Source organism: Pinus tabuliformis, chromosome 4_1, assembly GCF_031772625.1.
Source record: "Pinus tabuliformis cultivar Carrire ecotype Pingquan chromosome 4_1, CPIR1, whole genome shotgun sequence".
NCBI classification, from domain to species: Eukaryota; Viridiplantae; Streptophyta; class Pinopsida; order Pinales; family Pinaceae; genus Pinus; species Pinus tabuliformis.
Window position 1 is genome coordinate 720469212 of NC_142303.1, and position 25368 is coordinate 720494579.

A 25368-nucleotide genomic window follows, 5' to 3' on the forward strand; every position below is an offset into this window, starting at 1 on the left:
AGTTACCCTCTTGGGTAACACAGTGTTTTCCTCCTCTCATGAGTGTAGATTAGGGAAGCTAAAAGTAGTGATAACATGAAAAAGAGTCCGCCCTACTTATCTTTGTTATTATGGTCCCCAAGGTACTTATTATAATGGATGAGGCTGATGAGATTATTTCTTTTTGCAGATATAGTGGTGTGAAAGGAAATAACATAACTATGATTATCGTACCCTAAACCGACACTTAACTCAGACTTACTCACTCACCCCTCACTCACTTGCTAATACAGAAACTTACCCACTTAGTGATTATTGAAATGGAATGATTGAGACATACATGCCACTTCCCATCAAGACACCCATCCACTATCTCTGGGGTGGGTAGATTGACAATACCAGAGATCTTAGCCGGACCAACTAATAAACCTTCCTTGTAGATGATATGTCCTAACATCATGTAGAATGGAGGAACTATTACATAACCTTGTGCTTTTCTTCATAGCCTTTAATTAATAGAACAAGAATGTGTAAGCAAGCTTCACCAAGGGAGAGGAATTTATTGCTTGCTTGATGGCTATCTCTACCTGGCAGTAACATGGAATTTTTCTCTCTTCACAACTAGGAGCATGTCGAGGGGGGCTACCCACTACGACTTTGCACTCGCTTTTGTATATGGTTGTGTCTATGCTGGATCATTCACTATATATGTGGGGTACTCAAATAAGGGACCGATGGAACTACATCTGCCTTTGCACCTTGCACTCTAGGGTTTGATCTCAACATCGCCCAATAGAAGCTCTCACCATGCTAAGTTATCATCTCTATCATTGCTATGTTTAGATCGAGCAGGCCTAGCTTCCACATCTCGATGGTTGCCTCGTAATTAGTTGTATCCCAACATTCTAACCATGCAAGCATTTCATTATGAAGTTAGAAAAAGACCTTACCTTCAGGAATCTGCCAACACCTCATAGTCTCTATAGAAAAAAGCTCCAAACAAAACCCAAACAAAAAATCTATGCTCAAGGGGGATTAAGTTGTGGAAATAAACATTACCAATTTACTTCCCATATGCCACCCTTTAATACTGAAATTCCCATCTAAGTAAGGTCTGATAGGTCTCTTGCATACGCCACTTTTTCTTCATGAATTTACTTTATACCTGGATAAGGACGTATTGTCCCTAATCTAAGTAAGGTCTGATAGGTCTCTTGCATACGCCACTTTTTCTTCATGAATTTACTTTATACCTGGATAAGGACGTATTGTCCCTACCTCTAGGCCTACCTCAAGGGGGCTCTCCAAAAGAAGTTGTTCCCGTTGGATCACACATGAAAAAGGTTATGGTTAACCGTTTGATGCATCTCGCCCTTTCATGTTGATCCTAAGAAGCATGGGAGAACATCCAAAGGAACACCCTCACTTAAATAAGGGACCTGGAACCCCATTAGTTCTGACGTCATTGAGCAAAGTCGTAGCAGTGTCAAAGCACTCACCGACATAATGGCCACTTAGAAAATTAGTTTTTTTTTAATGATTTGTCACACACTTACAAATATTGAAAATAAACCGCCCTCCACTAGGGTAATTATGTCACATCAAGGCTCGCTCGTTCAATAGGTTATTTTAGATGTCGTGGTTTTCCTTAAATAATGACATTGAGTCAGTTCAATTTTCAAATAGCAGTCAACAATGATTATCGACATTTTCAATGGATGATTGAATTATGATGGGTTTGACAACTTTCAAAGAAGTAATAAACTGCATCCTAATTATTTAAAGATTAAAAGCATGAGGGTTTATTGAAAATGAAAAAAATAGATGTAAATTATTAAAAAGGTTTACCCATGAAGTGTAAAGTAGTTGGTTTGTGTGGGGCTTTCTTTTATTGAATCTTAAGTTCAAATATCATGAGAAAGAATTGAAAATAGGGCTAATTGTGGAGCAAATTGTGAGAATTACCCTGGGTGTTTCGACTTTATAAAGTTTCATACCATTTTGATAACAACATCTTTTAAACCTATCATTTTCTAATACAATATTAAGGATAATCTTAATTATAGTCAAAAAGAAAAATAATTAAATAAAAAACACCATAACATCAAAATAAATTAAAAAAATCATTTAGTCAGATATGGATCGAGACTTAAGTGTTTATCTACGTTCACATGTGACAAAAAATATAAGGACAAAAGGAAAAATGCATATTCCACCCAAAGTCATAAGATAAACCAAAAAAGTCATTTTTAGTCCCTGCCTCCGGCATAGCAGGGACTATAGCGATCGATTGGCAATATATTTCATATTAATTCAAGCACACTGTTACATTTAACCAATGTTTTAAAAAAACATATCGTGGTTTTTTGGTTTTATCCAAAGTTTTGTTTTGGAGGTCTTATTGTCGGGATATGGATTGATTTCATATTAATACGTCGTATTGATCCATTTTATCCAAAATTATGTGATTTTATATATAGCTGGGGCAATGTTGCATAAACCTTTGTTCAAAAGATTTGAAGTGGTGATTACACCTGTTACTGTCGGCTACCACCATTATTTACACCTGTCGCCCATGGCCACTGCCGACTGCCACCGACTCTCTACTTGAAGCAATTGAAGCAGAGATCAACCTCATTGCAAAGCCATTGAAGCAGACAACAGCCTCTCTAAAGCTCATGTCTGTAGTCAGGAACACTTCAAATCCCAAAGTTCTCCACTTCGCAAGTGAGGTTTCTGGTTTTTCCCCTGCCAAAGTTCTCCACTTCGCAAGTAAGGTATCTTTCCTATTTTCAATCTGCAAGATGTAGACTTAAACAAGTCATAAAATAAATAGTCATTCAATTCATTAGATTAGTAGAACATTTATATGGAAAAATAGAGATTTGAAAACCCTTAGACTCCAGCTTCATCTGCATTAATTAGTTTCAGGTATTTGTTCACATAGATATTTTGCGATACAAAAATGCATACCAAACTGTAAAATGAGGTACTCTTATGAGGTTGTAAATAATATGTACCTGTTGCTCTGCTTAATGTAGCGACTGGTCCATTGGTCCATGACCCGCTCTTGTGCATGTGACCACCATTCCGCTAGCTGCAAGGGATCTACCTGCAGAGGATCATGGAGAACCTGTTAATTGTGACCGATAGAGAACAAAATGCTTCAAAACCTTTTAAAGCATAAATTTAGCACCGTGGCTTCAAGGTGAACTTACCAAAACCTTAATCAAAAAGTCAACGAGAAATGCATCCATTTCATTCTTTAATTTCCTCTGCTTTAAATGCATCGATTTTTTTTGCTTTAACTGTTTCTATTTACTGCAGGCGATATTAATGATATTGAACATGAAAACCTTACTCAAAAACTCAACGGTAAATGCCTCATTTAGTATTCCCAAGATCTTTAAGGTCTTTGGGAAATTTAAGATAGCAAATAAATTATTTTGACACTCATTAAACTCATCCATGCCTCGGCCCAAGACTGATGTCCTGTATGATATTCAAATATCAGTGAACAACATCCTATGAGTTTACATCAAAACAAATACACTGTTACATTAAAGAATGTCTCAGAGCATTATCTGAATGAAAAAAAGAAATAGCATATTGCAGATTGAGACATGCTTAAGATAAAAGAACCCGCCATAGATTCTACAAAATCTCTTGTAAGCACAAATAAAAATTATTGTATATTGCAGATTGAGACATGCTTAAGATAAAAGAACCCGCCATAGATTCTACAAAATCTCTTGTAAGCACAAATAAAAATTATTCTAATACGATTTCCAGAGGATATGAGGCACAGCACTAAGCTTCAATTTGTTGATACATCTCACAACCGAAATTCAGCAAGAAATGACAAAACATAACAAAAAAGTTGCCAGTGATAACATTACAGATGACCGGATTTGCCAACAATTGGTGTAAACAGTTGGAAGTAACTCTTCCACATTATCCACCAAGAGTTTATAAAACAACCTTTCATTCCGCTCCTGCCCAGAAGCTTCTTCCTGTGCTCTCTTTGTTGCCTTCGTTTCTTGCTTTGCAAACTGAGAAATTGTTACTATGTTGTGCTCTCTTCACTACCTTTATTTCTTGATTTGCGGACTGAAAAATTGTTACTAACTTACGGAGCACCAACGACTAACACTTCCAGCGATGAACGTTGTGGTCGCTGGAAGGTAAAACATCAAAATTTGGGAATCAATAGTTGAGACACCTGGCATTCATGCAAGGTTGATTTACCTTATTTTTTTAATTATTTGTTATTTATTAATTTTTAAAGGAATGAAATGATCACAGAAAAGTAGCTTTGCCTTGCGTATCTGAGTTGGTGGCTGTATAATGTCATATTCATGTCAAACTCTGAGTAGGTGGCTGTATAATGTCATATTAAGGTAAAAGTCTCATTGGGTGGCTGCATACTGTCGGTAAGAGGAAACTGAAGACAACGTTAACAAACAGTCGTGATTTAGATGTCAATCAAATAGAATTATATCGCAAAGAGTCCTGATCCTTCAAAAAAGGGGGAACATTAATTAACTTCTTTTGCAAAACTGAATATTTGCACAATTTGCTACCTGTCTGGCAAGAGTTGTCCTTAAGGTGCACATGTGTGCCATAGACGGTATGATGTAGACGGTAAAACTGACCAACAAAGCTCCAACTGCGGGATTGATGGGGCCTGTTATCACTAAAAATTATGTTTCCAAAAATTGCTCAGATTAGCTTAAGGACAAAGTGTTTTCGCAGCGCATGAATCCTTTTAGCAGTTTCGCAGCGCTACCTGTTTAGGTGATTTCGTAGCGTGCTACGAAATTGGGGATTTGTTCGAGTTTTCAGTGAAGGTCCAAAATCCTAGCATGCCTATTGTACAGAGTTCTGCAGATGAGAGCAGCGACAGTGATTTCAAGGAAGCGGTGGTCTCTGCAATGTCTAAACTTGTGCACTCAAATCTTTTGAAGGCATTAAACTCGTTTGTAGATAAATACAGAAGTAGTTCTGTCTGGTGACAGAATTGATGCATAAGGATCTTCATAGCTTCATCAACGAATGGATGCAAAGTTAAACATTGCGGGATGGGATGGTTAGAAATTATATACTGCTGAAACAACTGCTGAGGTGTATCTCATCTATAGGCACTCGGCACTATGTATGGAGGTGATGAAGTCGCAGCTATAGTTCTTGATCTGGGATCTCATATTTGTAAAGCTGGTTATGCAGGCGAAGATGCCCCAAAGGCAGTTTTTCCTTCTGTTGTGGGATCTATTGAGCAAACAGGGATGGCTGATGCAGTCAAAGTTGAAGGAGATTTAGAATCTTCAGATGCCAAAATGAATGTCAAGCTAGACTCTGAGAAGTCCAAATCCAAGCGGAAATTGTATGTTGGTTCTCAAGCTCTGGGCTACCGACATGATTTTATGGAGGTGATTCCAGCTCTGAAGGATGGTATTGTTGCTGGTTGGGATGTTGTGGATAGCAGATGGGACCATGCTTTTCGGGAGCGCTTGCTAATTGACCCAAAGGAGCATCCTATATTGTTAGTTGAACCATCCTCCAATTCACAACAACAAAGGGAGAGAGCAGCAGAGCTTATGTTTGAAAGTCACAAGGTGCCAGCCCTATTTTTAACAAAGAATGCGGTATTAACTTCCTTTGCTTCAGGACGTCCCACTTCTTTAGTTTTTGACTGTGGTGGTGGATCGACAACTGTTGCTGTAGTCCATGATGGTTATGTTATTCAAAAGGCTGTGGTGTCTTCTCCCATTGGCGGTGAGGTTTTAACTGACTGCCTTATGAGGTTTTTGGAGAGTAAAGGGATTTTGGTCAAGCCTCGATATTCATTCAAGAGAAAGGAGGCTCGACCGGGAGAATTTCAAATTGTAGATATTGATTTTCCTAATACAACTGCAAGCTACAAAAGATACTCACAGATGTTTATTGTAAATGATTTCAAGGAAGCTGTCTGCCGTGTACCAGACACAGTCTTTGATGAATCTTCTTATTCTAACATTCCAACAACAATCTTATGAACTCCTAGATGGACAGATATTAGGATTTGGAGCTGATAGATTCAAATTTCCTGATCTTATATTCAACCCGTCCCTACTTCAGACACTGCCTCATATGGAAAAGCTTGATAATTTAGGGCATTCACTTCGCGGGCTTCCCCAGATGGTTATCGAGAGTATAAATAAGTGTAATGTGGATAATTTAGTGCTTCGTTCAGATATGTGTCAATACGCGGGTTTATATGGGAGCACCGCTTTCATATCATGGCTGAGGTCTATACAAATGGGCCGGTGGAGATTTCTTTCCGCTGTGGGTGAAACCGATTATTGGCAGGTGGCAAATTCATGGAATAGCATTTATGTCTTGGGCGCAAGTGTTTGATGAAGTGCCAGAGAGAGATGTAGTTCATTATCTTCGTGGCCTAGCTCCACAAGAGTTCTTTTTCCACGCAAACGGGTGGCAGAGAAGGTTTTGTCAATGGCATGCTGAATGGTTTATCTTATGATCATGTTTTTCCTGATGCAAACAACCCAAACAGCCAGGCAATGACTATGTCCCAAAGTATTCGAGATAAATCGGTGAATGGATGGTTGGAAGCTTTTTATGCTCCATGGCCGCGCTCAAGAAACTGGATTGACCTCTTCGATGCCATTTTTGTCAAGGTTCATTTCATTGGAAATGTTCGGTATCTTCCCATTTCTCGGATAAATTCAGTACATGTTTACCTGTTACAAGTGCCACGGTGTTAAGTTGCTAAAGAGCAAGCCTGAAGTCAGAGTGCAATCGGAGAAAAAGATTTTGTCAACTTGCAAACGGCGCAGAGGAAATTGGGAAGGTTTAGAAATCCCCAGAAGAAGTAGACAGTTTGCATGGCGAGCTTCTGTTGAAATGGCAAGGAGTGGATCACAACTAGTTATACAGATAAGGAACCTTGATGCTTGCATCAGATGGGATGACCTTTTAAATTCAGAGAATTTCTGTCAACTTAAAATGGTAGGAGACAAAGAGTCTGCTGTCTTCAAGAAGACTGTTATTTGTGCCAAGAATTCAGAAAATGGTCTGATAAAGTATTTGATAGACTTTGGGAAACAGAAAGCCATCCCAACTTGCATTGTTAAACAGGGAACAAAGGTTGAGGAGGCCTTAGATGGTACATGTAAGTATTGGCTTAGCGAGTATCATGTGCCTCTGTGCTTGTTGAAGGATTTTGAAGAGGAAGTGCAATTACGTGCCCACCCAAACAAAGGTTCAAAGAGATTCCGTAAGGTTCATTATAGACTCTCAAAAACTTCCAAGTTGGATGTTTTTACCATCCTCCTGGCAAAATTAAAAGGAGAAGCATTTGTACCTGGTATTGCCAACTTATTTAAATGTCTTGTAAAAGAATGTGGAGAAACAGTACTCCAATCCTTGCAGAGCCCTTTAGAAGAGTTACTGGAAAAGGAAGGGATGGGAAAACTATATCATTGTTGCGAAAAATTTATGGATTGCCTTGCTGAACCATTACCTAGTACAGTTCCAACTCGCACGGTGGCTAAAAGGTTTGACCTTCTATGTGCGACTTTAGTAAAGGTGTCTCCTTCCTTCATGTCAACTGCAGAAATCAACTTACAAGATAAATTATTAGAGGAGGTTTTGAATTGCTTGGATCATTCTGTTGCTCAGGTATGAGAATCTGTTGGGACTACGCTTAGTGTTTTGAGCTCAAACATTCGTTTTTCCTCATCTCTCGGGGGTCAAATATCTGATCCAATCATAAGACTTGATTGGAGTGCACTTCTTGTTGAAAAAGCTTCCTCTTTTACAAAAAGATTCATAGTGATCTGTGACAGCAAGATTGGATTAGCAATAGTAATTCAATATTTGTTGACCTGGACTTGGATTGCAAAGATATGTGAGCAGAGCCATTCTGAGAGAAACATAAATTTAGAGGCTACAGATGGTACCTAAGTTTGGATTTATATTTATATCAGGGCACAATACTTGTAATGCAGAGGTCTTGTTTAAAACCTAATGGTCATAAATCATCGGTCCTTTCAAGAACAGATTTAAAAGAATCAGTATAGGACCAGCATACTCAAGACAGACAGATCCAGCGAGATGATGAATATTATGATGAAGAACGAGCATCAGGCTTTCCTTCTGAAAGTTAAATGCTCCTGAAATTGGTACCATTGCTTCTCCTGACATCTCTGTTGCAATGGACACATCTGAGGATGTCCACATGGAAGATAAAAGCATGGTTGATACTGTTCATACTAGCAATGGGAAAACCAATCTAGCAGACATAAAAGAGGCAGCTTACACAGAAAGATTAGCAAAGATAAAAGGAATTCTATATGGAGAAACACCCATACAATTGACTTTACAGTTTTCGTATAGTCACAACAGGACAAATCTTCTGATACTGAAGACAACAACAAATCTTTATTTGAATTGTGTTTATAGGTCTTGTCATGAAGTCTGGAACATTATACAGAAAAGGGCCCTGATATATTTTTCTTTAATGTTAAAAATCTGACATGGCAAAGCTGGAGCAGCTCATCAAAGACCGACAAACAGGGGCCTGTGTTTCAGGGTAACAGAAAGATATGTCATTAAAGACAAACATGGAGCATTAAAGGTTCATCACAGCCACCGCCAGAAAGAGAGCAGATGTCAAAGAATGAAGTTCATTGTAATCAAAGCCATCAAAGCTACCGTTGTAGTGATCCACTTGGCAGAGAATGAATCTTAATTGTAATAAATGTTATGTCCAGCATGATGTAGAATTAGGATCTTATTTGCTTTAGGATTCCAGCGCTGTCAATTAGTGGTCAGCTGTAATTATTAGTTAGTTAAAAGTTAGTAGGTGTCATCATAGGTAATTATTGAGCTCCCCTCACGCTGGAGGAGGGAGCTCGAATCAGGTAGAGTAAGCTTTCTATATAGAGCTGAAGGATGAATGTAAAAAGGGTTGGATACTTTGATAGAGAACAAGTCTATTTTGGTTTATGTAAAGCATGTTTCAGGAATACAAATGACTGTTGTTTTTGCCTCAGGATTCTCAATAGATCTCATTGTTCAAATATAGGGTGGCTTGTTATTTTAGTGTTCTTTTACAGTTCTGTTATTGCATAATCACTCAGAACTCATGCCCACATGCTCTGACTTCCTGTATGTTATGGCAGACTGTGTTTTATGTTAGTTATGTTTGAGCATAGATGTAAAGAGCCCTGACTTCCATGAAAAATAGTATTTTGGTTTGCTGAGATGTGTGAGACTCCATAAGCCCAATGGGAATCAATCTGATATCTGTCCAGCCAGCTTATTTTCATGTGTTTGTTAAATAGTTAGCCATCTTTCCTTGTTAGTGATCAACATTCATAATCTGTGAGAGAGCCCTCTCAGACTAAGGAGGCTAAGCCTTAGTCCAAAGCTAGGTTTGAAATAGTTACACATTATCTTACTGATAGGCAGCCTTCAGTGTGTGATTTTGTGATAACATTTTGGTGCGTCTGCCGGGAGCCTGAAGATTACTCATTCCCGTAATCATGAAGCTGAACTTCTGAAGGTAGCAGGAGCTCAGAAGGTTTTTTGAGGCTGCAAATCTACCTTGGCGACTCCATTGTTGAAGAATTCGAAATTCATAGGTTCATGGTGATTCCACTGGAGTTATGAAGGACCCAGATGCTACCATTCTTACTTCAAGGTATGCATGCATAGATTTTTCAGGAATTCATGGTTTCCCAAATCATTTTCCCAAGGATGCATATTTTCTAAGGAATGGTCCCAAATTTAATGGAGAAGATTTGAGTTTAACTATGCAGCATATCTCAGATTTCTGTCATTTTGCTGAGCTTCTTAGAGTTAAACATGAGGATGTTTGCATAAGGTTATTCTATGATTCACTTCAAGGGAAATGAAAACAATGGATTGAAAGCTTTCATGTCAAATCCATTAAGTCATTTCAAGACTTTTGGCTTATGTTTTTGGAGGAATGGATAGATAGGTCAGAGGTGGTGGTAAACTCTCCTTTAGTTGAAGGTTTCAAACAATGGAATAGTGATCATAGTAAAGGAGAAACAAATGAAAATTTTTCTTTGTCCTTGTCCTCGTATCTAAAATCCTTTGACTGCAAGGCAGAGGATAAGATGAGATTTTTGGATGAAGTTGTCGAGGACATTGAGAAAGACATTAAAGGTTTGGAAGAACAAATTCAGGCATACAGTCTTCATAATCATGATCATTATTTTCAGAAGCTTCCTTTCTCTGCAGAACACAAGGATAGAGTGCCACTTCTTTTCTCTTTCACGATTGAGGAGCTGTACACTGTTGTTGAAGACCAGTTTGCACAAACTGAAAGTTACAAGAAAAATCAAGATGATCATGTATTCTGGGATCCTGTAGCTGATTACCTGGAAGAGTTTTACTCTCAAGTTTTTCAGTTTTCCTATAAAGATCAGAGACAATTTCAGTGGCAGCGGTCATCATACTATCATATTGGCTCTGAACTCCGATGCAGTCAAAGAAAACAAATATCAGATAAAACAGAGGATTGGCTACATTGGAAATTTCATATTGATTGAACAGAAAGAAGTTGAAATTGTTAGGGTAGGTAGGTAGAGGTAAATGCAAAATAAGCTCAAGGTCAACTGAGCATTTTTCAGTAGAAGTAGCTTTCTTTTTCCTACAGTCATGCTGGTCAAGCAAATTTTTGTTTGTCAAATAAATTTTATAAGGCACTGGAACTGCAGGTTCTTAGTGCACCACAAGGGCACACTATCCCAAGTGGAGCCACTGTTATCACTAAAAATTCTGTTTCCAAAAATTGCTCAGATTAGCTTAAGGACAAAGTGTTTTCGCAGCGCATGAATCCTTTTAGCAGTTTCGCAGCGCTACCTGTTTAGGTGATTTCGTAGCGTGCTACGAAATTGGGGATTTGTTCGAGTTTTCAGTGAAGGTCCAAAATCCTAGCATGCCTATTGTACAAAGTTCTGTAGATGAGAGCAGCGACAGTGATTTCAAGGAAGCGGTGGTCTCTGCAATGTCTAAACTTGTGCACTCAAATCTTTTGAAGGCATTAAACTCGTTTGTAGATAAATACAAAAGTAGTGCTGTCTGGTGACAGAATTGATGCATAAGGATCTTCATAGCTTCATCAACGAATGGATGCAAAGTTAAACATTGCGGGATGGGATGGTTAGAAATTATATACTGCTGAAACAACTGCTGAGGTGTATCTCATCTATAGGCGCTCGGCACTATGTATGGAGGTGATGAAGTCGCAGCTATAGTTCTTGATCTGGGGTCTCATATTTGTAAAGCTGGTTATGCAGGCGAAGATGCCCCAAAGGCATTTTTTCCTTCTGTTGTGGGATCTATTGAGCAAACAGGGATGGCTGATGCAGTCAAAGTTGAAGGAGATTTAGAATCTTCAGATGCCAAAATGAATGTCAAGCTAGACTCTGAGAAGTCCAAATCCAAGCGGAAATTGTATGTTGGTTCTCAAGCTCTGGGCTACCGACATGATTTTATGGAGGTGATTCCAGCTCTGAAGGATGGTATTGTTGCTGGTTGGGATGTTGTGGATAGCAGATGGGACCATGCTTTTCGGGAGCGCTTGCTAATTGACCCAAAGGAGCATCCTATATTGTTAGCTGAACCATCCTCCAATTCACAACAACAAAGGGAGAGAGCAGCAGAGCTTATGTTTGAAAGTCACAAGGTGCCAGCCCTATTTTTAGCAAAGAATGCGGTATTAACTTCCTTTGCTTCAGGACGTCCCACTTCTTTAGTTGTTGACTGTGGTGGTGGATCGACAACTGTTGCTGCAGTCCATGATGGTTATGTTATTCAAAAGGCTGTGGTGTCTTCTCCCATTGGCGGTGAGGTTTTAACTGACTGCCTTATGAGGTTTTTGGAGAGTAAAGGGATTTTGGTCAAGCCTCGATATTCATTCAAGAGAAAGGAGGCTCGACCGGGAGAATTTCAAATTGTAGATATTGATTTTCCTAATACAACTGCAAGCTACAAAAGATACTCACAGATGTTTATTGTAAATGATTTCAAGGAAGTTGTCTGCCGTGTACCAGACACAGTCTTTGATGAATCTTCTTATTCTAACATTCCAACAACAATCTTATGAACTCCTAGATGGACAAATATTAGGATTTGGAGCTGATAGATTCAAATTTCCTGATCTTATATTCAACCCGTCCCTACTTCAGACACTGCCTCATATGGAAAAGCTTGATAATTTAGGGCATTCACTTCACGGGCTTCCCCAGATGGTTATCGAGAGTATAAATAGGTGTAATGTGGATAATTTAGTGCTTCGTTCAGATATGTGTCAATACGCGGGTTTATATGGGAGCACCGCTTTCATATCATGGTTGAGGTCTATACAAATGGGCCGGTGGAGATTTCTTTCCGCTGTGGGTGAAACCGATTATTGGCAGGTGGCAAATTCATGGAATAGCATTTATGTCTTGGGCGCAAGTGTTTGATGAAGTGCCAGAGAGAGATGTAGTTCATTATCTTCGTGGCCTAGCTCCACAAGAGTTCTTTTTCCACGCAAACGGGTGGCAGAGAAGGTTTTGTCAATGGCATGCTGAATGGTTTATCTTATGATCATGTTTTTCCTGATGCAAACAACCCAAACAGCCAGGCAATGACTATGTCCCAAAGTATTCGAGATAAATCGGTGAATGGATGGTTGGAAGCTTTTTATGCTCCATGGCCGCGCTCAAGAAACTGGATTGACCTCTTCGATGCCATTTTTGTCAAGGTTCATTTCATTGGAAATGTTCGGTATCTTCCCATTTCTCGGATAAATTCAGTACATGTTTACCTGTTACAAGTGCCACGGTGTTAAGTTGCTAAAGAGCAAGCCTGAAGTCAGAGTGCAATCGGAGAAAAAGATTTTGTCAACTTGCAAACGGCGCAGAGGAAATTGGGAAGGTTTAGAAATCCCCAGAAGAAGTAGACAGTTTGCATGGCGAGCTTCTGTTGAAATGGCAAGGAGTGGATCACAACTAGCTGTACAGATAAGGAACCTTGATGCTTGCATTAGATGGGATGACCTTTTAAATTCAGAGAATTTCTGTCAACTTAAAATGGTAGGAGACAAAGAGTCTGCTGTCTTCAAGAAGACTGTTATTTGTGCCAAGAATTCAGAAAATGGTCTGATAAAGTATTTGATAGACTTTGGGAAACAGAAAGCCATCCCAACTTGCATTGTTAAACAGGGAACAAAGGTTGAGGAGGCCTTAGATGGTACATGTAAGTATTGGCTTAACGAGTATCATGTGCCTCTGTGCTTATTGAAGGATTTTGAAGAGGAAGTGCAATTACGTGCCCACCCAAACAAAGGTTCAAAGAGATTCCGTAAGGTTCATTATAGACTCTCAAAAACTTCCAAGTTGGATGTTTTTACCATCCTCCTGGCAAAATTAAAAGGAGAAGCATTTGTACCTGGTATTGCCAAGTTATTTAAATGTCTTGTTAAAGAATGTGGAGAAACAGTACTCCAATCCTTGCAGAGCCCTTTAGAAGAGTTACTGGAAAAGGAAGGGATGGGAAAACTATATCATTGTTGCGAAAAAATTATGGATTGCCTTGCTGAACCATTACCTAGTACAGTTCCAACTCGCACGGTGGCTAAAAGGTTTGACCTTCTATGTGTGACTTTAGTAAAGGTGTCTCCTTCCTTCATGTCAACTGCAGAAATCAACTTACAAGATAAATTATTAGAGGAGGTTTTGAATTGCTTGGATCATTCTGTTGCTCAGGTATGAGAATCTGTTGGGACTACGCTTAGTGTTTTGAGCTCAAACATTCGTTTTTCCTCATCTCTCGGGGGTCAAATATCTGATCCAATCAGAAGACTTGATTGGAGTGCACTTCTTGTTGAAAAAGCTTCCTCTTTTACAAAAAGATTCATAGTGCTCTGTGACAGCAAGATTGGATTAGCAATAGTAATTCAATATTTGTTGACCTGGACTTGGATTGCAAAGATATGTGAGCAAAGCCATTCTGAGAGAAACATAAATTTAGAGGCTACAGATGGTACCTAAGTTTGGATTTATATTTATATCAGGGCACAATACTTGTAATGCAGAGGTCTTGTTTAAAACCTAATGGTCACAAATCATCGGTCCTTTCAAGAACAGATTTAAAAGAATCAGTATAGGACCAGCATACTCAAGACAGACAGATCCAGCGAGATGATGAATATTATGATGAAGAACGAGCATCAGGCTTTCCTTCTGAAAGTTAAATGCTCCTGAAATTGGTACCATTGCTTCTCCTGACATCTCTGTTGCAATGGACACATCTGAGGATGTCCACATGGAAGATAAAAGCATGGTTGATACTGTTCATACTAGCAATGGGAAAACCAATCTAGCAGACATAAAAGAGGCAGCTTACACAGAAAGATTAGCAAAGATAAAAAGAATTCTATATGGAGAAACACCCATACAATTGACTTTACAGTTTTCGTATAGTCACAACAGGACAGATCTTCTGATACTGAAGACAACAACAAATCTTTATTTGAATTGTGTTTATAGGTCTTGTCATGAAGTCTGGAACATTATACGGAAAAGGGCCCTGATATATTTTTCTTTAATGTTAAAAATCTGACATGGCAACGCTGGAGCAGCTCATCAAAGACCGACAAACAGGGGCCTGTGTTTCAGGGTAACAGAAAGATATGTCATTAAAGACAAACATGGAGCATTAAAGGTTCATCACAGCCACCGCCAGAAAGAGAGCAGATGTCAAAGAATGAAGTTCATTGTAATCAAAGCCATCAAAGCTACCGCTGTAGTGATCCACTTGGCAGAGAATGAATCTTAATTGTAATAAATGCTATGTCCAGCATGATGTAGAATTAGGATCTTATTTGCTTTAGGATTCCAGCGCTGTCAATTAGTGGTCAGCTGTAATTATTAGTTAGTTAAAAGTTAGTAGGTGTAATCATAGGTAATTATTGAGCTCCCCTCACGCTGGAGGAGGGAGCTCGAATCAGGTAGAGTAAGCTTTCTATATAGAGCTGAAGGATGAATGTAAAAAGGGTTGGATACTTTGATAGAGAACAAGTCTATTTTGGTTTATGTAAAGCATGTTTCAGGAATACAAATGACTGTTGTTTTTGCCTCAGGATTCTCAATAGATCTCATTGTTCAAATATAGGGTGGCTTGTTATTTTAGTGTTCTTTTACAGTTCTGTTATTGCATAATCACTCAGAACTCATGCCCACATGCTCTGACTTCCTGTATGTTATGGCAGACTGTGTTTTATGTTAGTTATGTTTGAGCATAGATGTAAAGAGCCCTGACTTCCATGAAAAATAGTATTTTGGTTTGCTGAGATGTGTGAGACTCCATAAGCCCAATGGGAATCAATCTGATATCTGTCCAGCCAGCTTATTTTCATGTGTTTGTTAAAGAGTTAGCCATCTTTCCTTATTAGTGATCAACATTCATAATCTGTGAGAGAGCCCTCTCAGACTAAGGAGGCTAAGCCTTAGTCCAAAGCTAGGTTTGAAATAGTTACACATTATCTTACTGATAGGCAGCCTTCAGTGTGTGATTTTGTGATAACAGGGCCAATGAAAGGAAATATGATTGCAAGGAACCAGATTGGAACCACTACAGGCAGCCTTTCTAGTGCCCTAAGAAAAATGCTCTTGGTATCATGCATTCCAATGACTTTTTCCCAAACAAAGTAGAGAGGGGTACATGCAAATCCAAAGGTAATGAACTGTACACAAAGAATAGCTACTATCAGTGTAACCAAACTACTTTTATTAACAGTTTACAGAGAAAAATAAGTCCAAAATGGGGTCTCTAGGACGTCACATATTAAACTCATTCCAAGATAATTCTAATTTCTGAGTACGGTGTCAAAATTGAAAATGTTTCAAAACAATTGTTGATAGAGACTCCAGCTTACCTGGTGAATTAACATAAGAATGACAGCAATGTCACGGAAAACTGACTTGGGGAGCAAAGCAAAAGCATTTGCATGATTCAAGAGCTCATCTCCAAAAGCCCAGTAAACCGATATTGCAGATGGCAGCGTTAATGTGAATACATACAGAGTTGCCAAAAGGTAGATATACTTGAATTTCTTAGGCTTCCACATGGCTGTAGAGTACAAATCCATAATTGGTCAGATAAATCCGTAGAGAACTCAGCTCATAGAAAAGCTTGAAAATCCATAAAGAGTTGCTTACACTGTGACTGCCTGTCCCCCAAAATTGTAAAGTATGTTTGTGGCTCCTGTGAAGTATAACACCATCTTTGTTGGGGCCGAGTGTTCCACATTTTCAACCTGCCCAATTTGGACACTGTCAGATATCCCTATGAATTACTCTGGGAACTTCATCTTATTGCAAAGAGAAAATTGTACGAGCTTTGGCTATATGTACCTGTCCATGAACAGCGGCTCCGATTGTCATATACCATGCAGTGTATGTTGTGATCCCAAGTCCAATGAATGACCAAATAAGGTACTTATGGAAAGACAGGATGAAGACCGTGGTTGCACAACAAGCTCCAAAGATGTATGTCCAAGAATATTATGAAAATGAAACTTTGTTGTGTATCAAATGCCTTTGTGAAAGAATAAAGTTACGAAATAAAAGTAAATAGGTTTCAGAATATTATGAAAATGAAACTCCGTTGTGTAAACCATTACTTTATGATTGTGATTGATTTTCTCACTGTCCACCTGTCTGGTCATGTGGGCCGATAATTTTACTAGTTGTCTGACGTTGTGGGCCAATGATCTTACCGCTTGTCCATCATGCGATAACCTAACATGCACGATGAAAACAAATCAAAGGAGCATTGGAGTAATTATATTATATTTTTAAAACTATTAAATAGAGAATTTATTTTTAATTATTTAATTAACTGTAATTAATTTCTACAATCCAAATGAATGATTAATGAAAGAAAATTGGTGTCAACAAACAGCCTCACTGCTCCTTCGACCTAAGGACGTCGTAGGTTCATTGATTCTTTTTTATGAGCCAAGTTAGAATAATCATGTTCACTGCTCCTTCAACCTAAGGACGTTGTAGGTTCGTTGATTCTTCTCTGATGAGCCAAGTTAGAATAATCACATTGTGTTTGAAACTATGATGCATCCCACTAACAAAATTAATTTAAAAATTTCATCACGCCTAAATAAAATTAAGAACAAAATTTGCAAATGTTTGCATTGCTATTTATTTTTTGTAATTGTTGATTTAGTACCTTCTTTCTTTCTTTCTTTGAATACCAAATATCGTAAGTATATCTCTTATAGAAATTTTTCATTTCCTCATTCTCCTATAAAATTGGCAGGGACTCCCACTGCTTGCAGTCCTTGTTTACGTGAGAAGTGATAATATGGATGGAGACTTTTATGTTTATGTAAATTCACTTTCTTAATTGTGGTATATTTTTCATTGCCGGTCAATTTTTTTATTTATATTAATTTAGTTGTATGTTAGGGTAAGTTCTTTCAAAAATAATTTGGTTAATTTGTTTTTAGAAATTTTATTATTTTTAAATATTTTATTATGGAATTTATTAAAGCCTCATGTATTAATTTTTATTATTTTTTTTTTTTATATATAAAAGAAACATTATTGTCACTTTTCAAGTGATGTTTTGATTTTAATTTGGCTGATTTTTATGAGATTGATTTTTTATTAATATAATTAATATTATAAATTTGGTATATATATATATATAAAAAGTATGGTGTTTAATTATTTTATTAGTTTGTATATTTAGTGAGGATTAATTACTTTATCTTATATTCACTTGCTAAAATAAAGTTTTCATGTGTTTATCACAAAATACATTTAAGGTATGATGGGAGAGAACAAAAATAAAATATTGACATGGGAAGAGAATCTTCGCAAAACAAAAACATAGTTTATAGATGCATTGTTTGTTTTTAGAAAAATGGGGTTTGCCGTTAATTTAGTTATTTTTTGTAGTATGAACTATTAGTGATATTATTATTATTTTTTATTGTTTTAAAATAATTTTTATATAAAATTAAAGTTTATTGTTTGTTTGGAATATTATTAAGGTTTGTTACAAGGAAAATCAGGTTTTTTTAATAGTGAGATCTATTATTTATCATCTAAAATTATTTTGAAATATAAGTGGTTTGATTTCAAGTTTGTGACATGCACTAGGATAGTTATACAAATTATCAATTGCTAGTTACCACTGGCTATACATCTGCTAAAAGAAACTATTTTACTAAAAGTAAAAGACATACAACAGAAGGTTGAACTAAACATCAATTATCAAAGAGGTGACTGGGGTTGGATCTTAAGGGCTTGTACCCATTGGAGCTGGAGGCTTGAGGCCACATTGTAGATGACCTTCTATGTGATCTAAGTGAGCATCAAGGCTGACTAAGCGAGAGCACTACCGGCGTTTGACTCGTTGAATTTTATAAAGGTGTGTTATAATTTCATTGTGGTCCTTGTATTTTTCCGTAAGGAAATTTCTCAAGAGTGTCTTAATTTGCCAATGGAGAATGATGGAGTTGAGATATTGGCTCCATCATCCCCTTGTATGTCCAGGGTCTAGAACCCAATTGGCTACTAAGGTTTGTATTTTAGAGTCTGAGTAGGCTTACCGATCATTTGTGGTTAAGGCTTCTAGATGACGAATTTCCTCTTGGATTTTTGGAGGGGTGGAAGAATGGAATATTGCCACTATTGTAAGGGCTTAGTTTTGAGCTCGAGGTCATCCCTAAGGGCCTCGACCTCCAGATCCTCGTCGAGAGCGCATATGTTGACAGGGCATAACGCTTAAAGAGAAAATAGACCCAATGAAAGACACCCTCCAAGAGAGGGGAAACCCTCTGAGACAAGTTGATAGAAACCAAGACAAGATAAAAAAAAAAAAAAAAAAAAAAAAAAAAAAAAAAAAAACGAACAAACAAACAAACAAATTTAACATTGAGCTTCCAGATTGGCCTAGAAATGGAATTATCTAGTAGTGATAAAGGATGAGTGTACATAGAGTAGCTTCGGTCAAGATCAAACAACCATAAAAACGAGGGCACTCCAATTAAATTCCACACCACCAAGACACCCTATAAACCATAAACCAAATTCCACCATGCAAAAAAAAAAATAAACTGAGAATTCTATGAAGATTGGACATAGAAGAAATTAACCCACAATTGTGGGCCCATGGGACGTTGATATGCTTCAGAAGAAACATGTTTCCTCTTTAGACACTTCCTATTCTGACTCTGACCCCTGCTGCAACTACTTCCAAAGTCCTAGGATTCACTCCCTCTGCAACTATCTCCTGACTCTAAGCTTAAATTGTTGACACAGTATGTGTGCAATGAAGGCCAACCTTTGGAATTAATATTGCACTCGTGGCTAGGAGTTACCATTGAGACTATAAAATAACATGGAGCTACCACAAACATGCCAAGAGCACACAATAGAAATGAGAGTTGTCATCTTAATACTAAGGTATGTCAAGATGATTTACATGTGTGGTTGTATGGGGTGGGATAACCATGTCATCCCCCCCTCCTAATTGCGATGGGAGGTCATTGGGTGACAAGCTTCCCCCCCTTCCCCTTTAACATAGATTCCAACACCTCGATCAGGGAATTGTTGGTGATATTATTATTCTAAGGTGATTTATTGGTTTGAGATTATATTGTTACTCCATCATGTATTATTGGATATATGTGATTTTTTTAATAAGGATACACTTTGGTTTATAGTTTTGTGTAATTTGTTAAATCTTTTAATTCGTGGAAAATGATTGGTGATGAAATAAAGGAAGAGATTATGTTGGCACATTAAACATAAGCCTTGATCTCTAGAAAAATTTACAAAAGCAACTAGTCAAGAGGACTCGTAACTTTAAGAAAGAGAGATCGTGCGCTCAATATCATGAACAAGAAGTGTCATATATAAAATGATTACAATAAAACCACTCTATAATATAATTTCATCGAATTAAGCTTTTTTTACTTATTTAATCATTATTAAGCTATCAAAAGCCATGTGGTGGCATTCCACTAATATTTTTTTTTTGTATAAATGAGTTATGTGAATATAGTTTTATTTACTTTTTAAATACTTTGAACTTTGCTTTATATGAGTTCATCCAAAAAAAGCTCAGAGCAAGCTCATGGCTTTGTAAGGAGGAAAGTGGTAAGAAACACTAACAACCCAAAGGGAAAAACATGGGATTAAAACCATGCCCATAAATGTCATTCTTTCAATTAGGACCTAATCCAAGGAAAAAGATACACAAGAAATACATAACAAAACCTCTGGAATATGTAAGACTAATTCCAATAGATGAGAAATTTGGAAAAGTTTCATGGCTTTGTGAGACTTAATGACACAATCAAACATAGAGCTCTATTGTTCTGGAAACTAGATTCTTTTGTAGGCTTCTCAAAGCAACTTTACATATATTTTTTCAAAAAATAAATAGAAAAATTGTTGACACCTAATCCTCTGTGATTGGGTGAATTTGGAATGTGAACAGTCATTAAGAAGATGAACTGATCAGTCACATTCATGTATATAACAATAGCTACCTAATGAAATAAATGAATCAGTTTTTCTTCCAAGTCTGGAGTTACTCCTGGTCTGACATGGTATCAGAGCCAGTTCTTAAAATAGTTGTAACTCCCTTCATTTCTGCTGTTGTCCTCTGTCGTTCTGACCTGAGCTCTGTCCTCAAACGCCTCTGTCATTCTGCCACACCTGCGCTGCCCTGAATTCACTCAGAATCCAAAACCGTTCCAGCGCCTCTGGGCTCTGTCCATTAACGCATCTGTCCACTGAGCTTTCGATGCCAAAGATCTGTTGTGGCGGTTGAAGGGAAAGCGACTGTTGTTTGAGGGGACTCGAAAAGATGGTGTTGAGAGTGGGATAGAGCCATTGTAACCTGGAAGCCATTGTTATCACTGTATTGCCTGTATTGACAGTGATTCCGTTCCGCGGACGTTTGGGCAGACCAATGAGCTAGGTCGGTGTATTACCCACCATCCTTACTGGATGCTATATTCTTCCGAGTGACCGCACGATGAACTTGCAGTTCGTGCAACGCCATGAAGTAATACCTTCTGCCATTCAGATCGATCCGTTTGACGGCAACACGCTCATTATTGGAAGTGTCCTGAGCCATGCAGACAGTTCCAAATCCGCCATATCCCAGAACTTCAATAACCTCGTACTTCTCGTCTAATTCGAACAATTTCACTTGCGTCGGACGTATATCTTCTCCACGATATTCCACTTGTACTATGAATTTTCTCTTGCCTGGAGACAAATTCGTAAATTGTTCTGTAATTGTTGTGTAAATTGTTCTGAGAGGACCCTCCTTGGGAAATGCAAGCTTCTGAAGGGCTGCTTCAAAGACAGGCTGCAATACGTGGAAGACATTCCTCTGTCTGTCGGAGTTTTCGGCGTAACATGCATCGCCATTGCCGGAGTACATGTGAAGAACTCCCTGCAGATTAATGCCGCCTCTGTGAACGATTTTCACATGTTGTAGAGTGCCCTTATCCATTGCCATTTTTGCAACTTCATCTGAATTGGGCAGCGTTTAACACAAGCGCTCAATTTTTATGTGATATATATATGTTGTGATATATGGTACGGTGATAGCGTTCAACACAGTGCTCATATTTTACAGTGGCAGCGTTTAACACAAGCGCTCAAATTGTTTATGCGGTGATATATATGTGGTGATATATGTTACAGTGGTAGCATGTTATCAGCATTCGTTTCAATAGTCAATAATATATAAATGGCGTAGCAGAATCAGAATCATTCTTTTAGCAGCAAAAGTTTTTTTTCTCCACAAAAGCACATTCTTTTTGCCATTAGAAGTATTATTCTATCAGCAGAAGTTATTTTTTTTACAGAATGCATTCAATCATCTCTATTGTAGGAATATTTCTCACTGGCAAGGAGAACTATCCTGAATGGTCCCGGATGTTAAAACACACCCTCATCTTCAATGAGTTGTGGAAAGGAGTCTGTGTCGGAGAAGGAGAAAATGACTCAGTGTAGCCTACATCAGACAAAGAGCTCGTCATTTGGGAAAACAAGAACAGCAAAGCCTATGCATTAATTGCAGCATCTGTAAATGAAGAAGTAAGTCGCCATATTTCATCATATTCAACTGCCTTTGAAGCTTTACAAAAGCTTAAAGAACTCTATGACTCACATTTTGCACTTGAAGTTGTTCAGCTCATTATTAAATTCTTCACTCTTTAACTGAAAAATAATGATCCTCTTGCTCTTGCATCTGAAGTAAAGTCTATAATGCATGATATTAAATCCACTAAGGTTGAGCTGGATATCCCTCTTATTGCTTTTCTCAAGGCACTCTATCCTACCTACTCCAATTATCTTGAGTCTTTACAAGCAAATGGAAATCTTAAAGATATAACCTTTGACTCTCTTGTGAAAAAGTTTGTTGAAAGAGAGAAAGCCTTTGGAAAGAAGACAGTCCCTGAATCTTCTGAAGAGACTGTTTGCCTTGCTCATAAAGAAAAGCATCCTGCTCAAGATTCTACAAGATGAAGAGGTGGACGAAGAGGAAGAGGAAGATACTTCAGAGGCAGGGGGGGCAGACATTCTCAAGCAGAAAAATCAGATCTGCATTGCATCCGCTGCAAACGAAATGGATCACATGATGCTTCTACATGCAAGCTACCATGGGACAAAATTGAGCAGAAAAGAAACCAACAGAAAGGTAAAATTGATGATACAGACAAAGGTAAAGCACCTGAATCCGCTCACTATATTGAGGCACAATGTAACATTGGAGTAAATGAAGATTTGTTTAATGCTTCACTTGCTTCTTCGAAAAATGATTGGTTGCTTGATTCAGGAGCAACCTGTCATATGACTCATAGGAAAGATTTTTTTGAAGATTTCACTGACAATGTTGATGGAGCAGTATACTTTGCAGATCAGTCAAAAATCAAGCCATCAGGGCTTGGCACAATCAGGCTTAAACTGCCTGGTCTTCCAGACTTTCTTCTAGATCATGTTCTATATCTCCCACAACTCCAGAGAAACTTGTTGTCCTTGGTCCACATCCGCCAGCAAGGTCACTCCATTCATATGTTTGATGGCAAGCTTGAGGTAAGAAAAGCATCTAACCACTCACTTGTCATGAGGGGAATAGAAGAAGAAAGGCTTCTCAAACTGCAAGGAACCTCTGCTCATGCACAATGTTTCTCATATATTTCTCATCATGAAGAAGGTACACTTCCATCAAGTTTATTATGGCATGCTAGATTTGGACATTTAAACTATGACAGTCTCCGCTTATTGAAGAAAAATGGTGTTGCTGGTTTGCCTACAATTCCTAGGAAACATAAGCAATGTGATGCTTGCATTCTAGGAAAGCATAGCAAACAGTCTTTTCATGACTCACATTCAAGAGCACATAGGAAGCTTGAACTTATTCATTCAGATTTAAGTGGTCCAATGCCTGTTTCTTCTGCAAATGGAAATAAATATATCATGACATTTATTGATGATTACACCAGAATGTGTTGGGTTTATTTATTGAAGAACAAATCTGATGCTTTTCAAACATTCAAGAATTTTCATAAATGGATTGAAAATGATGCACAATCTCATATTGGGTCTATTCGCACTGATAATGGAAAAGAATATACATCAAATGAATTTGAACACTATCTTCGCCAACATGGGATTAAACATCAAACAATTGTGCCTTATAATCCCCAACAGAATGGTGTAGCTGAAAGAATGAATAGAACAATCTTGAATATGGTACGATCCATGCTCTTTTTCATAAATGTAAAGATAATGTTTTGGGCTGATGTTGTTCTATGTGTTGCATATATAAAGAATAGATGTCCATCTAATGCTATAAGAAACAAGACTCCTTATGAATTGTGGTATGGACATGTTCCTTCGGTAAAACATCTCAGGATCTTTGGTTCCACCTGTTATGCTTTGATACCAAAGGTACATATAAACAAACTTGGTGCTAGAAGTCGTAAGTGTATCTTCCTGGGGTATTCAAACACCTCTAAAGCATATCGCCTCTATGATGAAGTAAATAAAAAGTTTGTTGTATCTAGAGATGTCATTTTTCTGGAATCATCCAAATCTGACAATGTTGTTGACGGCAACTTGATCGCGTGGATAGATTCGCAAAAACAAAATAATTTCAAGAATTTGATAATCAGATTCCACATCTTGAAGGGGGGATTCCTATACTAGATCAACATGTGGAATCTTCTTCTGAAGAACAATCTCCCCTGCATGAAACTCCAACAATGGATGATGCTTTAAGTGATGTAATTGATAGAATTGGGAGACTCAATCTTGATTCAATCCCAACTCAATCAACAGAGCAACCTGGACCATCTCAGAAAGGTCCCCCAAAGTGGCTGACAAAGACACTTGAAAGTGTTCATCCTGATGAAATTGGAAAAACAGGAACCAGAAATTCAAACCGACAAAATGGAGGTGATGTAGATGACTCTAATTCACCTGTTGATATGGATGTTACTTATGATTGTGAATTGAACTTGTCTACAGATTTTGAACCAACTTCCTTCAAAGAAGCTGCTTCTCATGATGAATGGAAAGAAGCGATGAAAAAGGAGTATGATGCCCTCATAAAGAATGGCACTTGGAAGCTGGTTGATCTTCCATTTGGAACCAAACCAATTGGCTGCAAGTGGGTCTACAAGAACAAATACAAAGCCGATGGCTCACTTGACAAGCACAAAGATAGGCTTGTGGCAAAAAGGCTTTGCACAGAAGGAAGGGGTCGATTATGAGGAAACTTTTGCCCCACAACAAAATGGGCCACCATCCGGACACTCTTTGCACTAGCTGCTCAGAACGGTTGGAAAGTCCATCAAATGGATGTAAAAACTGCATTCTTGAATGGAGATCTAAAAGAGAATGTTTTTATGTCCCAGCCTGAAGGATTTGTTGTGAAAGGACATGAACATAAAGTATGCAAACTTGTGAAGTCCTTGTATGGCCTCAAATAAGCACCACGAGCCTGGTATGAAAAACTAACTGAGCATCTTTTGAAACTCAACTTCAATCATTTTGATCTTGATGATGCAACTTTATTTGTCAAGAAAGTTGGCAAAACAGTTGTATATCTTGTGGTATATGTAGATGATCTTTTAATGACAGGGAACAATGAAAGCTATATTGCATCCATAAAGAAAGAATTAGGAAAAAGTTTTGAAATGACTGATTTGGGCTATGTTCATTACTATCTTGGCATTGAAGTAACCCAACATCCAAAATCCATATTCTTTCTCAAAAGAAATATATTGGAGATTTGTTAAACAGATTT

General features: G+C 37.9%; 3 pseudogenes; 2 read left to right on the forward strand and 1 right to left on the reverse strand.

The window, feature by feature from the left end:
• Positions 1 to 4520: 4520 nt before the first annotated feature.
• LOC149178157 (auxin transporter-like protein 4) lies at positions 4521 to 16559 on the reverse strand (annotated as a pseudogene).
• LOC149178158 (actin-related protein 4 pseudogene) lies at positions 5133 to 6375 on the forward strand (annotated as a pseudogene).
• LOC149178159 (actin-related protein 4 pseudogene) lies at positions 11193 to 12482 on the forward strand (annotated as a pseudogene).
• Positions 16560 to 25368: the final 8809 nt, after the last annotated feature.